The sequence below is a fragment of the Cyprinodon tularosa genome, unplaced genomic scaffold, assembly GCF_016077235.1.
Source record: "Cyprinodon tularosa strain WSP-4 unplaced genomic scaffold, ASM1607723v1 ctg162, whole genome shotgun sequence".
Classification (NCBI taxonomy): Eukaryota; Metazoa; Chordata; class Actinopteri; order Cyprinodontiformes; family Cyprinodontidae; genus Cyprinodon; species Cyprinodon tularosa.
Genome location: NW_024038460.1, coordinates 17,175 through 32,087, shown reverse-complemented (window position 1 = coordinate 32,087; position 14,913 = coordinate 17,175). Strand labels below are relative to the sequence as shown.

General features: G+C 39.0%; 1 long non-coding RNA gene and 1 pseudogene across 1 annotated transcript; both read left to right on the top strand.

The window, feature by feature from the left end:
- Window positions 1-443: 443 nt before the first annotated feature.
- On the top strand, window positions 444-6,482 carry LOC119780551. The gene is made up of 3 exons (XR_005280417.1): window positions 444-459; window positions 3,918-3,946; window positions 5,871-6,482. It is a non-coding gene; the product is annotated as an uncharacterized LOC119780551 (long non-coding RNA).
- A 1,925-nt stretch (window positions 6,483-8,407) lies between these two features.
- On the top strand, window positions 8,408-9,933 carry LOC119780577 (annotated as a pseudogene).
- The last annotated feature ends 4,980 nt before the right edge of the window (window positions 9,934-14,913 follow it).

Sequence of the window (14,913 nt, the reverse complement as noted above, 5' to 3'; positions counted from 1 at the left end):
AAAAGTATGAATAATGTAAGCAAGCAGGGAACGAGGGAGAGATGTCTGTGTTTTAAGTATAGGTGCAAGTCTCAACTTGGGGTGAAATTTGTTGCTTGGTGGGAGTCTGCTTTTCGAGTTCTCTATAGAATACATAATATATAATTGATTTAAAATTTTAAGGAAGGTACCATAACAATGTTGTGCAGAGTTATACTTAGTTGTTCTGTATCAAATGCTTTGTTTAATTAAGGACATGCACCACTATTTTTCTGTATTTATGTGCAAAACACCCTGATGAAATGTCCAACACTCGTGTTTTTTTTTCCATTTATTTTAGAGCTCTCAGTTCTGTGAAATCATATGGCCTATTTTGGTCACCTGATATTTTAGACAAAATAAAACCTGGGTGTAGCTCCTTTCCCAGTCCTAGGAGTGGACCAACAGCTTTACAGAGCTTCTTGAAACCAGGAAGAGAAGGTAGGATAGATTTACTGTCTACTTAAAAAATAATGCATATTTTTTCAGATAACAGATTCAAAATGTGGGGATCTAAACTATTCCCAATAAAACATGTCCATTTTATTGTCATTAGTAAATCTATATGATAAATTCAGTGTATTATGTCCATATTTGTAGTATGCTTGGATAAAAGTAATATAAATAAATAAAATAGCTAAAACATAAACAGAGAGCAAACAAGAGTTTTAAAAACAGGTGTGATAATTTGTTTTAGTATATGGGAATTAATATGTAAAGCTCTGCCCAAATTGTGTGGATATACATTAAAGTTTTTACACTTTTTAAAATGTTTTTAAATGTTTTTAAGTAAAGTAAATGATTTTACATAATTTCAAACATGTCATGGAGCATATCTGGGTGCTATTGTTTGAAGCAGACTATAAAACCAGAATTTCTAACACACCCAGAGGTCTGGTTAGAGGTTTATGTAGAATGAAAGGAATTAAACTGAAGTGGAAAATGGTTCTGCAATTAAACTGGAACTGCAATAGGATTAATCAGATTAACTTGTCTGCATGTTATAACTGCCACTACAGTAAAAATTAAGTTTAACTATTAATTTTTATTTTGTACTTAGCATCTCATCATGGAAATTTTCCATTACAGCTGGAATAAATATTGTTATTTCAAGCCTCATTTTGTTGTGAGAAAGATATGGGTTAAAAGTCCCCATGCAACAGTCATCTCTTTAAAAGGTTAGGTAAGAAAAAATCATAACCTACATAAATTCAATAATTTTCCACCAGTGGGATCTTAAATTTTGAAAGGGTTTGTTTCATAAATGCCACCTTTTTTATTTATTTGGGGTTGCTGTTTCTCACCTGCCCCAGTTTCATTGCAAATTCTGGGATGAACTGTGGAATGGAAAAATACAGAGTGACAATTCAGTTTAAACAGTAGTTAAACCTGTTTTTGTTTGATTCTTAAATGTGAGGAGACAATGAAAGCCTATGTCATTGAGATTTGTGGGGTTATTATGTATTGGGGCTTGGGCGTCATGACGTAATTACTTTGCGTGGCAGCCATGTTGATGGTCTCCTTTACCGCTGCTCAGACAACTGCCTACAACTACCGTGTACTGTACTCCCTCTCAGCCCTGTTTTAACTTGATTAATGTCACCTTAACTTTATTTCAACCATGGTAAACCATTGCTGTATTGTGGGCTGTAACAGCGCAACACATGATCGCCATGGGGAAAAACATAGAAAATGGGTTAACTTTCCACCGCTTTCCTGACTGGAGGCGCAACCATGGAGACCAAGCTTTCAGAGATAAAGAGTCGTCGGCTAGCTTGGATCGCGGCTGTAAGACGACCGAACATAACTTTCCACAGTATCCCGATGTCATTGAGAGTGTGTTCCCTGCATTTTCATTCTGGTAAGTTAAAGATGCACGGTTTTATTTTATAGCCTACTTTGTTTCTTTCCTTCAAGGTTGGGATATTTTACGGGAAAATAATTAAAACGGCAGCGGGAAAAGGCTCAAATACGTGAGAAACCCGGAGGGTTTGGGGAGTGTTGGCAGTTAACGTTACTAACTACACCTTTGAAACACATAGCAGCTAGTTAAAAGTACATTACATGCGTGAGTGGTTGTTAGCACTAACGGTTAGCAATTATTAAACTAGCAGGTTCCAGAGCCCGTCTAAGCACAGCTTACCTTCGTACGGATTACTGTGTTCCCACTGTTTGCTGGCTTTATGATCTGCAGCTCCTGAACCCATCCATTCATGAACTGCACATGAGACTCCAAGGACTTGTAGCTTCAGAACTGTTTTGAAGTATAGGCGCTCACTCATCAGTGCTCCACTCATTGTTTGGAACATCATATGGATCCAAATTATTAATAATGCTGATTTTGTCAACATACTAGTCCGTGGCTTCTCTATTTAATGTGTCCCAGTAAATTCCAGATCCTTTTTGGGATTTTAACATATTTTTTCTCTCTACTTCTACGTCTCTTCGTTCAACAACAACGTTGTATCAGAGCTATGTTTACGTTTGCGTAGCCATCAACATGGCCGCCACGTCCCACAATGCAACGCAGATCCCAAGTGTCAGGAAAATATAACCCTCTAGTACATAGCGGTCACTGTAGTGGACAGCTACTAAAAAATAAATATCTCTTTAATTCTATGGTTTCTATAGTGAAACTACATATTAGTGTCTAGAGTGCTCTCTGCTGTCCCACTCCATTGAGGTCAATTAAGTGGTCAGTCATTGTAACTGCAAATAAATTTATTCTGAATCCAAGAAAGCCAACAAACAGCAACACCTGTCGACCACTGCTGGCATATTCTCTTAATCCTTCTATTGTAGAAGAGCCCAACAGGTTTACAGTAACCTCTAAGGAAGGATATTATCAGTTTGAAATATATATTTTTTTGTTTAATATGTAGAAAATTATGATTAACCATGTGTCCAATGAAGTTGACGTCATGCATCAGCCATTGCATGTTTTTAAAATAATTCCTATAGTTGCTTTGCTGTGTCTTGTAATGGTTTTTCTTATAATTCAGTGTTTTAACGTTACACATATAAGCTATTAATTTCGAATTTACATTTTAGTGTGTTTTGTGTATACTTTCTGCAGACTAGCTGTAGTTTCTGCGACTGTTTTGAATTGAAAAAGCTTCCTGGATGGGAAGTGAAACATCATCAAACTTGTCATAGCCTTGGGTGGGTTACCATGGCGACACCCCAAAGCAATGGCCAAGAACGGCTCCTCTCGACAATTCCGATAATTTCACAAAATACGCCGCTTAATACAATACAGACTAGACATCAAACCCACATATATGATCGCCAATGCCTGCTGGGGCTACGGTCACAAAATGTTTTAAATCCAGGTGAGGAGACACTAAACCTGGACGTAGCTGAAGTGAGGAAAACTCTGAGGAGAGTCAACACAAGGAAGGGCTCAGGGCCTGATAACATACCTGGGCGGCTGTATAAGGAGTGTGCAGATCAGCTGGCTGGTGCCCTCACAGACATCTTTAAAACCTCGCAAACAACATTATTGAACATTATGAAACAACATTATTTTTTTTTAAAAAGGTAACTTTTTTTTCATATCCGAACAAGGATAAACACCCTTGAAAAAGAAAAATCTTGATCAAGGCTTTCATAATTCATGCATCAGACGGTTTTAATTTGAGTCTTTTTGAATAAGGTCGTATCAAAATCTTCTCTTGAATATGTGCATGTGAATGAGATAAACAATGCTAGAAACTTACATGTATAAACACTACATTTTTTAAAATAGCATTTTTGAAAAAAATAGGAATACATTCAATACACACATCTAGTATTAATGCAAAATAATCCAACAATATGATACATCTGACATAATTAATTTTTCATTTTTGGAAAGGTTTTCTATATCCTTCAAATAATCATTTATCTATTCCTCACAGACTTCTGATCTGGGGACCGCCATGGAAAAGTGAGTATCTCTTGATAAATAACCTAAATCAATGAACAAAAAATCCAAAAGTTCACCACTCTGAAAGTTCTAGGATTTTGTATGTCTGTAAGAAATACAGAGAGAAAATATCATGGTCCATTTCCAGCATGTTATATTATCATTGAGCTTGTTGCTGCAAGTCTGTAAATAATCTGATAATAGAAAACCCATTATCTCACAAAAACAGACTACATTAATACAGAAACATTCAGTTTCTACACGGACAGAACTTCTCTTTCTGGCTGGACAGTCTGGTTGGCTTTCCAGCCAGAACGCCTAACAGTAAAGTGTATGTGGGAATATTTTCCAAAAATTATCTAATTTCAGTGTCAATGCCCCTCTAATACTGTTTCAGAAAGCTTAGAAGAAAGACAGCACAAGCTGGGCAAGAATTGACTACAATTACAGCAATAACTTAAGAGATTTATACCAAATCATTGTTCCACTGGTATTAGCTCTACTTCCGTTAGACTCTGTAGTTGTTTCCAAGTTGGCTGGAAAAGCTAATTCTGAGTCTTGCCGTTTGTTTTACAAAAGACAAACCGATGTGGTGTATTTTAGATATAGCATATAACAGGTTTTTTTTTTCTTTTTTTGTTAAATATTTCTGGGACATATTTTATTGCATGTTGCATATCACTGTGCTCTGCTGAAAAACATAACATTAAGGTGTCCACTACTATACTGATGCCAGACAAAGTAATTTATAAGTTGCCTCTGCATGACTTTAAAATCTCAGTAATTTAGAATATCTAGAACATCTGCAGCAGGAGGGTGAGACAGATTCAGTTACATTTTACGTGTAACTGTATGTCATGGTCCTCTCAGGAGCTGAGATGATATATTTTGTTTAACAAATAAGGAAAAACCCAGCATTTAAAGGCAATTAAAGGCAGTTTTGTCAAACTTATTGCATGATAATAAAAACTTGCCTATTATAAACTTACATTCTTTTACAGTTTTTGCTGACAGAGCTCAGTATGTCTAGAAGCTTTTTCTGGGGGATGTCTTTTTTAAACCAACCCGTCTCATAACTTTTAATTTAAAATAAAACACAAAGTTGTTAAGATTAAGACTGTGGACCCAGATACAACCAGAACGGGTAAAAACTTTTTACTGAAGAAACTCTGCAGGTAAAACAGAATCAGGGAAACCAGAGCCTCTGGAGGGGAGAGAACAGGTTAGTGGCTGAGATGGATGATTAAAAGTTCAGACTGCTAAGCAACTAACCTTTAATATCCAGGCGGGTTGTCTTGGTTCATTATAACTTTGGTTCCTTGACAGTTATTTATCACTAAGGCTTAGCAGGTAATCTTGGTCAAATGACGTCCAGGGTAGTGCCAGGTGATCAGATATTCAGAGAATCCAAAACAGAATCCAATGAACCAGGTAAGGGCACAGAAACAGGTCAGGAATCCAGGCGGCACAAAAAACAGATCCAACAGGGGCTAGGCAGGCTCAAAAAACAGGAGGCAGAAATAGGCTGAGCAGCAGCACAGGAGGGCCAAATGAACAGTCAGAGCAGAAGGGTGAGGGGAATGAAATCACAAACACTAGTTGACAGGCCAGAAACATAACACAAAGTTGCTGCTAGTTAAATGTTGCTGCTACTGCAAGAGAGAGAGAGTTAGAGATTAAACTAAAGATTACAGCAGAATGGGAGTTTAAAGTTTATCTATATCAACATTTTGTACCAAGATAACTGACAGCTTTAAATTTGTAACAGTGTCATTGAATTATCGTTAAATGTCCCAGTAACTGTTTTAACAGCTTGAGCAACTTGCTAGCTGAAATACTCTTTATCAAGCCATTAATGCATTGCGGTATACTCTTTTTCTTTCTTTTTTTAAAACTATAAATCTTACTTTAAAACATGTGTTGAACATTTTCTCTTGTTTTACAGGAACAGTAATTCTTCAGAGATTGAGGACATTATCTCCAAAAGTGATCTAGTTTGTCCAGGTCCTCCTAAGATCTATCAGCTGAAAACAAAGAAAGAGAAGATTAAATCTCTGACAAAATTAACTGTTGGAGACAAAAATTAGAACAAAACAAAAACCATCTTGCTTGTTGGTGAAAGAGGAGCTGGAAAATCCAATTTTGTCAATGCTTTGTTCAACTACGCTGTGGGTGTAAAATTTGAGGATGAGATCTGGTTTCAGATAGTTGAGGAGAAAGAGGACAGAAGTCAGGCAGGAAGTCGGACATCAGATGTTGTCGTCTATCAGATATATGATTCTGAGGATCAAACACTGCCATTCTCTCTGACCATCATTGATACTCCTGGATATGGAGATGCAGGGTTGGAACAACAATTACTGGAATTATTCCAATCAGATGATGGAATCCATGAAGTTCATGCAGTAGGTCTGGTCATTGAGGAGGGGGGTAATGTCGTCAGTGACCAACTGAAGAACATCTATGATTTCATTTTGTCCCGGTTTGGAAACGATGTGGAGAAAAATGTTGTAGCTCTCCTGACAAACTCAAATGGAAAACAAGCTGAAAAGGTTCTTCAGGCTCTTGAAGCTGCAAACATCAAATGTGACAAAAATGAGAAAAATCAGGCAGTTTATTTTCAGTTTGATAACTGCCATGATCAGACCGAAGAACCAAGATTATATAGAGAAAATGCTTGGAGAGTATCAGAAGATGGATTGATACAGTTTACATTCCTTCAGGAAAAATCTTCACCTCAGCAAATCTTACAAAAAGAACAGATCAGACTGACGGCCTGTATCCAAAACCTGCAGGAGAGAATAAAGTTTAATGAGTTAAAACTGAGAGATGTTAGAATGACTGAAGGGGCTCATTGTAACAACAAACAGAAGTGCAAAAGTGATAAGATAAAGGTAATTATTCCACAGACCTACAAACATATGGAGCCTCTCACAGATAAGAGATGTGGTTTTGAAACAGCTGTCTGTTGTTTGCGCTGTCAGGAGAACTGTCACTATCCTGGCTGTATGACCGCCTTAGATTCTCAACAATGTGGGATGATGGTAAATGGAGAATGTACCTCTTGTACCAACAAGTGTTCTGCAGCAAAACATGGGGGGAAAAACTGGCAAATTGTGACCCAGAAAGTCCAGAAAACTAAAGAAGAATTAAAAAAAACATTATGAACAGAAACAGGGAGGAGGAGAGAAGAAGCTTTCAAAAAGACTTGAAACGGAGAAAATAGAACTGAAAGTGGAGAAGAGACGACTTATAAAGGAAGCATACAGGCTTTTCAGGAAACTGTATGAGTTAGTTAAGAACAATTCAAATGATGACTCAGCATCCACTTTTGTAATTTTGGACTACCTTATCAAAAAGATGAAGGGACAAGGGGATGAAGAAAAGCTGCAGGAACTGGAGGAAATATACAGCAGAATGGATCAAGGAACCAGATCAGCGCTACAACACATGTACATTTAGTTTCTAAATGTCAATTTTAAACCTTTATAAGTTATCCTGGTATGTAAGAGAAAATGCTTAACTTTTCAACAGTACAAAGCAGGGGTTTCCATATTTTTCTATGTCATAGCTCCCCAGACAACAATCACCTCTGAGGGCCCACAGACAATGCTACACGATATGGAAGAAAATACTGTTAGAAGTTTTCATTACTTTCATTTGCTATATAATATAACATATATATATATATTGTTGGATCAAGTGAGAGATTGAACCCACAACCTCAGGATTCAAAGCCCTTTGCCCTAACCACTAGGCCACTACTGCCATTTGTACTTAGCAATAAGAATATCAACAAACTGCTGATGATGAAAACAAGTAAATTAAATCTTTCGCTTAGGTGGGTATATAATGGGAGGGCTGGACTTCATGTCTGCCATATGCACTGGTGGTTTATGGGGCTTTAGAAGGTAAAAACTCCGTAATCACTTTTCCGTAATCCTGTTCACTTAACCAGGTTTTCTCAAATTTCTCCTCCTTGAACCACAAGTTTAAAATGGTGAAGGGGTTTAAGTGCTCAAACAATCCCAGAGGCTATGTTCTTAGGGGCTTAAAGGCCCCTGGTTAGGTCTCTTAAGGCTTAAATGCTTCTGTGGCTCTTGAATGTCACATCGGGAGGGGAAAGGAGCCAGAGCTTATGTTGAAGGATAAGTGATAGTGGATAGAAATTATACTAGTTACCTCCATGCGCAGCCTGGGCTTTGTAACCCAGCTCAATAGGCGACTTAAAGCTATTTCCATATGGTGAGGACCATGGGGAAAGGCAGTGGTAGGGGATGCGTTTGTTTGTTTGTCTCTACTTTGCTCCACCATCTTCTTTTGGGATTCACCTTGTAGATGAAAAATACCCCAGGCACTCCCCCCATAACTACACAGTCTGTTACAATGCTTAATTGAAGTACCTTTACTAATTTATAGGAGGAACAAATGGAAAAGAAACCCCCAATAAACAAGTTTTTTTTTTTTTTTTTTTTACAGGATTGGAATTAGTTCATCAAATCAGGAGGCTTTAATATCAGAAAGTGTTCAAATCCATCGTGGACCTCCTTCTATCTACCAGCTGATACCAAAGAAAGAGAGGATTGGAACTTTGACCAGAGTGATGGTTGGTGAGAAAGATGAGAACAAGATCAATAAAACCATCTTACTTGTTGGTGAAAAAGGAGCAGGAAAGTCCACCTTGATCAATGCTCTGTTTAACTATGCTGTGGGAGTGAAGTTTGAGGACGAAATGTGGTTTCAGATTGTGGAAGAGGAGGAGAGAAGTCAATCACAAAGTCAGACATCAGATGTGATCGTCTATCAGATTTTCGGTTTTGAAGGGCAAAGTCTGCCGTTCTCTCTGACCATCATCGATACTCCTCGATTTGGAAGCACCAGAGGATTTGAAGAAGATGTCTCTGTCAGCCGAAGATTGTTTGACCTGTTCAGCTCAGAACATGGAGTTCATGAGATCAATGCAGTAGGTCTGGTGATGAAGGCCAGTGATAATCGACTGAGTCACTCATTCTGATGGGAGACGACCTGAAAATGTGCTACAGGCCTTGAAAGATGCAGAAATTAAATGTTCCACAGATGAAATGAATCAGCCTGTTCACTTCATGTTTAATAATCAAGAGATCGAACAGAGAAACAGAACAGAGAAAGATCAGGTTGGTTCAAAATACTCCTTGGACTTCACTAATGAAGAGATGGGTAGTTTGAGAGACTTTCTGAAGAAAACCAAACCTCAGCCTCTAAAAACAACCATAGAGGTTCTGAATGAACGGATCAGACTGGAGGCCTGCATCCAGAACCTGCAGGAGAGAATCAAGCTGACTGAACTAAAGCAGAATGAAATCAAACAGACTAAAGCAGAGTATACTAAACATGAAGAAGAGATGAAGGAGAACGAGAACTTTACTATAGAAGTTGATGAGGTCTCCAAAAAAAAAGAATCAATCAATGGTGGAAAATGGGGTTTGGTGTTTTTAGAAGGAGCCATCACCTGTTCTGTCTGTGAGGAGAACTGTCACTATCCAGGATGCACAATGGCCAGAAAACCTGGACACTGTACAGTCATAAGATGGGGTCACTGCACAGTTTGTACCAAGAAGTGTCCCGCATCAGTTCATAAGAAAGAAAACTGGAGATATGAGATAATAACCAGAAAAGTTCAGAAGACCCTCAAAGATGTGAAAGAAAAATATGAAAAGAATAAAACAGAATGGGAGACCAAGTCAAGTCTTTTGGAAAACCTGGAGACGGAAGCCAGCAAACTAAAAACAGAGCAGTCATCACTGCTGGATGAGGCCTACAATAATGTTATCAAACTGGATCAGATCGCCCTGAATATTAACTCAGGTTACACTTTTAAACACCTGGACTACCTAATTGAGAAGATGAATGAAAGGGGAGAAAAAGAGAAGGTTCAAGTACTAAAGGAGCTGAAGATCAGAATGGAGAAAGAAACGGAGGGTCAAACCCACAGTAAGGGATTCATGAAAATGTTTATTCAAGCTCTTTAAGTCTAAGGAATAGGTTATTTCATTTTCTTCATTGGAGCTAACATGATGTATGTATCTTTCAGTCAGCACTCAGAGACAATATGAAAAAATAACGTGCTGTAAATATTCAAAACTTTGATTAACAAGTTAGATATGAAATGATATGTAGAATATAGACTTTGTAATGTTTGATTAGCATTTTATTGTAAACAAAGGGAAAGATGTTAACAGTTTCAAACTTCTTTATATTCCTGTTTCTATGTTCTAATTTCTTCATACTAAACTAGTACACAGTGTAGGAGCTGTTTCACCATTTTGAGTTAAATCTTAGAATTTAGATGATTTAGTTTTATTTGTTATTTAGAATAAGATTTGTTTAGGAATTCACTTAATTAGTTAATTAATTTTATCTTGGGATGTGGATGTTTCACAGTATAAATAGGTATTTAGTAGCTCATTATGCACGTGGGTGGTCAAATGGTTTTTTATCAGTTTTATCAATATACAGGCACAGTTCTCAGTCAGTCAATCAAAGAAAGGGTGCAGGAATCAGAGTGAGAGCAATGGATGAATCCCGTGAAGCCTGTAACCTGGTTTTCTGTACGGAGAATAAAGCAAGCAAAGAACTGGATTTTGACCCTTTTTTGATCTCTGTTTGGACTGCGTAAGCCAGAATCCATCGGGTGGATTTTGGATCGGGTGACTATTTGAGTTAAACTCACCTTTTGGTTTGATCACCTTTAAGTCTTACGTTTTTTCTTATGTTTAAATGTATTTAAGTAATGCACTAGATACAAGTTTTCTGGCTCTAATCTGCTCTGCAAAAATGTATACACTCACCGGCCACATTATTAGGTACACCTGTCCAACTGCTCGTTAACACTTAATTTCTAAGCAGCCAATCACATGGTGGCAACTCAGTGCATTTAGGCATGTAGACATGGTCAAGACAATCTCCTGCACTTCAAACCGAGCATCAGTATGGGGAAGAAAGGTGATTTGAGTGACTTTGAACGTGGCATGATTGTTGGTGCCAGAAGGGCTGGTCTGAGTATTTCAGAAACTGCTGATCTACTGGGATTTTCACGCACAACCATCTCTAGGGTTTACAGAGAATGGTCCGAAAAAGAAAAAAACATCCAGTGAGCGGCAGTTCTGTGGGCGGAAATGCCTTGTTGATGCCAGAGGTCAGAGGAGAATGGCCAGACTGGTTGGAGCTGATAGAAGGGCAACAGTGACTCAAATAACCACCCGTTACAACCAAGGTGGGCAGAAGAGCATCTCTGAACGCACAGTACGTCAAACTTTGAGGCAGATGGGCTACAGCAGCAGAAGACCACACCGGGTGCCACTCCTTTCAGCTAAGAACAGGAAACTGAGGCTACAATTTGCACAAGCTCATTGAAATTGGACAATAGAAGATTGGAAAAACGTTGCCTGGTCTGATGAGTCTCGATTTCTGCTGCGACATTCGGATGGTAGGGTCAGAATTTGGCGTCTACAACATGAAAGCATGGATCCATCCTGCCTTGTATCAACGGTTCAGGCTGGTGGTGGTGGTGTCATGGTGTGGGGAATATTTTCTTGGCACTCTTTGGGCCCCTTGGTACCAATTGAGCATCGTTGCAACGCCACAGCCTACCTGAGTATTGTTGCTGACCATGTCCATCCCTTTATGACCACAATGTACCCAACTTCTGATGGCTACTTTCAGCAGGATAATGCGCCATGTCATAAAGCTGGAATCATCTCAGACTGGTTTCTTGAACATGACAATGAGTTCACTGTACTCAAATGGCCTCCACAGTCACCAGATCTCAATCCAATAGAGCATCTTTGGGATGTGGTGGAACGGGAGATTCACATCATGGATGTGCAGCCGACAAATCTGCGGCAACTGTGTGATGCCATCATGTCAATATGGACCAAACTCCCTGAGGAATGCTTCCAGCACCTTGTTGAATCTATGCCACGAAGAATTGAGGCAGTTCTGAAGGCAAAAGGGGGTCCAACCCGTTACTAGCATGGGGTACCTAATAAAGTGGCCAGTGAGTGTATTGTTTAGAGTGTTATTAGTTGAGTTTTCAGTCTTATTTTAATTCGTTTTTCTTAATCATTTTGTGTTTTCTATAAATATATTTTTGAATCTCTCCATTTTATTTTTATTTATTTGTGTTGCACCCGCATATACAGCCCTTTAAATTGTCTTGCCACTGAAATTCAGTTTATAAATAAACCTGTCTTGCCTTATTAAGATACACACCAGAATCAACAGTCCCTTTGTGGTAATATTCTCTTTGCTGTAACGATCTTGGTTCTGTTGTTTTTCCCCAAGTTTTTCGTTTCTGTCAGGATTTGGTTTTAAGGTTTTTGTGAGGACCCAAAAGCAGAAGCTGAGAGGCAGGGGTGAGATCTTTGAAGGTTTAATTAAGGATGACAGGAAGCCGAACAGTAATCCAAAAATCCAACTTAAAAATGTAAATCAAAACAGGAATCCAAAAAACCAACATAAGAATTGAACACTAACCAGGACCATGGAGAAATAAGGGGAAACAGTCATGAGGAGCCAGGGTAGGATGAAATAAGACGAGGAACCAGCAAAGAGGGACTGCAGAGGGAGTGTATTTATGGCTGACTGAACAAAGGCAGGATTAATGAGCTGATAAGGAGCAGGTGTGACTAGAGCTGATGGGGAAGCCAAGGGAAAAGAAAACCCAAGGGGGCAACAGAGGACAGACAAAGAAAAACCTAAGAAACTTAAATGAATTCAGACACACCAGTAAAGCTAGAAAACAAGGAAAAACCTGGATTACCTTAAAACTGAAAACTTAGAGAAAAACAACAGCACCAAGATCGTTACACTTGCATAATGTTTCCTGCTCACAGGTATTAGATTGTCGTACTTACTATAGCTACTTCATCTATTGTACATGGCATGAAAAGATAAATATGTTTCATTCTTATGACTCTCCTTGTGCAGAAGGGGTAGTAGTGTACAACTTTATCTGTAGTCAAAATGAATTAAAAGATGTTTGGATTTCATTTGAATATATTTAATTTAGACCTTGTACAGATATTAAAACTAAGAATGAGGAGAGGTGCAACAAGTCTTTTTTCTCTTTATCATAATTTGAATAGAAAAAACAAAAAACCCCTTCCTTACCCACCATGGACGGTCTCTCTTTTTCCTCCTAGCTTGGGTCTCTACTAGAGGCCTCGGAGCTTGAGGGTTCTGCGCAATACCTTTTCTCTTTCTTGAACTGCACTTTTCTGGACTAAGATGCCTGATGAGTGAAAATGCACACTCATTTGACAACACAAAATGTTCTTTATAATAACTACCATTATAAAAACATTTATACTGTATTCTATCAGATTGAAATTGATGCGGAGATTTCAAATTGATTGTTTTCATGATGGGTCTAATACTTTTTGCCCACATGCAGAAACACTCACAGAGAGATGATCAAAGTTAGAACGTTTATTTTCTTTATCTGAAAACAAAGAGACAGAAACCGGGTTATCTCAGTTTGAAGGTTCTGCAGCCAGGAATCCAGGTGTGACTGCACAAAGAAAAGAGAGATTAGGTGGGTTCTAAGATGGTGGGGGGAAAATGCAGATGACTGACGCTCTGTTCTTACTTGAAACTCACTGCTTGAGTTGCAGGGTGGTCTGAGGTTCCAGTTTGAGGAGGCCTTGGCTGGTTGAAGGTGGAAGGGTCGATGGAGGGTGGACAGGTTAGTTTATGGTTGCACAGAAGAGCAGCGGAGCAGACTTTCAACTGGAAATCTTGAAGTGGTTGGAGTTCAGAAGAAGTGAGTTGTGAAACTCTCAGCGTCTCCAGAGGTTTTCTTCCAGGGCTTGAAGGACTTGAAAAATCCCAGAGGATCTGTAGGTTTCCTGCTGAAGATTCACAAGACAAAAGGGGTAAGAGCATGAATTAACTCAAAAAAGTTCAAAGATTGACTCAGCAAAAGCTCAGGGGGGCTAGAGTACCCAAAACAGGCAAACACTCTTGCGAAGAGGTGATGACAGTCAGCTGCTCATTACTCCTCTGAGGTGGTGAGAGATTCTTTGCAGGTGTAAATGACTACTAAATTATACAATTCTCCTTCTTGTTCATTGGTCCAGCAGTGACACCTAGTGGTTAATTTATGCTTTAATTTGAAGAACGGTAGATTTTCTTCTTTGTGTTTTTTGTGATATGCTGCACTTCCTGTTCTTGCTAAGCATGTTCAGACAGCGTTAGATCCAGAAGAAAACTGTTAAAATAGCACCCTTGCAAAGCAGAACGAGGTATAGATATGTAAAATTGTAATTTGGGATAAATGTTATTCATTTATTTTTGAAGCAGTAGAAAATCATTAGTTTATTTGTTTAAAACGCAAAACTTTATGCTGACGAGTTAAAGCTGAAGTCTGTAAGTTTTTAAAAATCACTTTTTTGTCATATTGGCTAAAACTGTCCCTATGCCCAGACAGCAGTACATGTGATATGTAACCTGTGAAAAAACTGCTTCAATTGGTCCCGCATACTGCCTGTATTTCAATCTGGAAAGAATAATTCGGGACGAGTCAAAACAACCAATCACAGCCAGAGGAGCGTCTGATGGAGTTTCAATCACAGCCCCCCCCCCACCGCTTAACCTGCCGCAGCGCCCGGCTGCTGCAGTCAGGAGGACGCGCGTGGAAGTCATGGCGGAGCGACACCCACCAGCGAAAGAGAAACTGCCCTTACTGCCCCTGCTGACAACTGCTTACACAGCAAACTTGGGTATAACCAGCATCTTATATCTAGCTGCTTGGAGGTGAGTGTTATCGCTCTTACCGGTTCACACTCCATGCCGCGTACGCTGCTTGGACGCTTCTGGTCGCATGCGGTAGCCGCGCAGGTGCTGTGAGAGGGGTGGAGCTTGGAGGTGGGGCATGAGTGAAGCAGAGAGGGTGGGGGAGTGGCGTGAAACCTGTTTTTCTTCAAATTTTCAGTCGAAGTCTGCTCTCT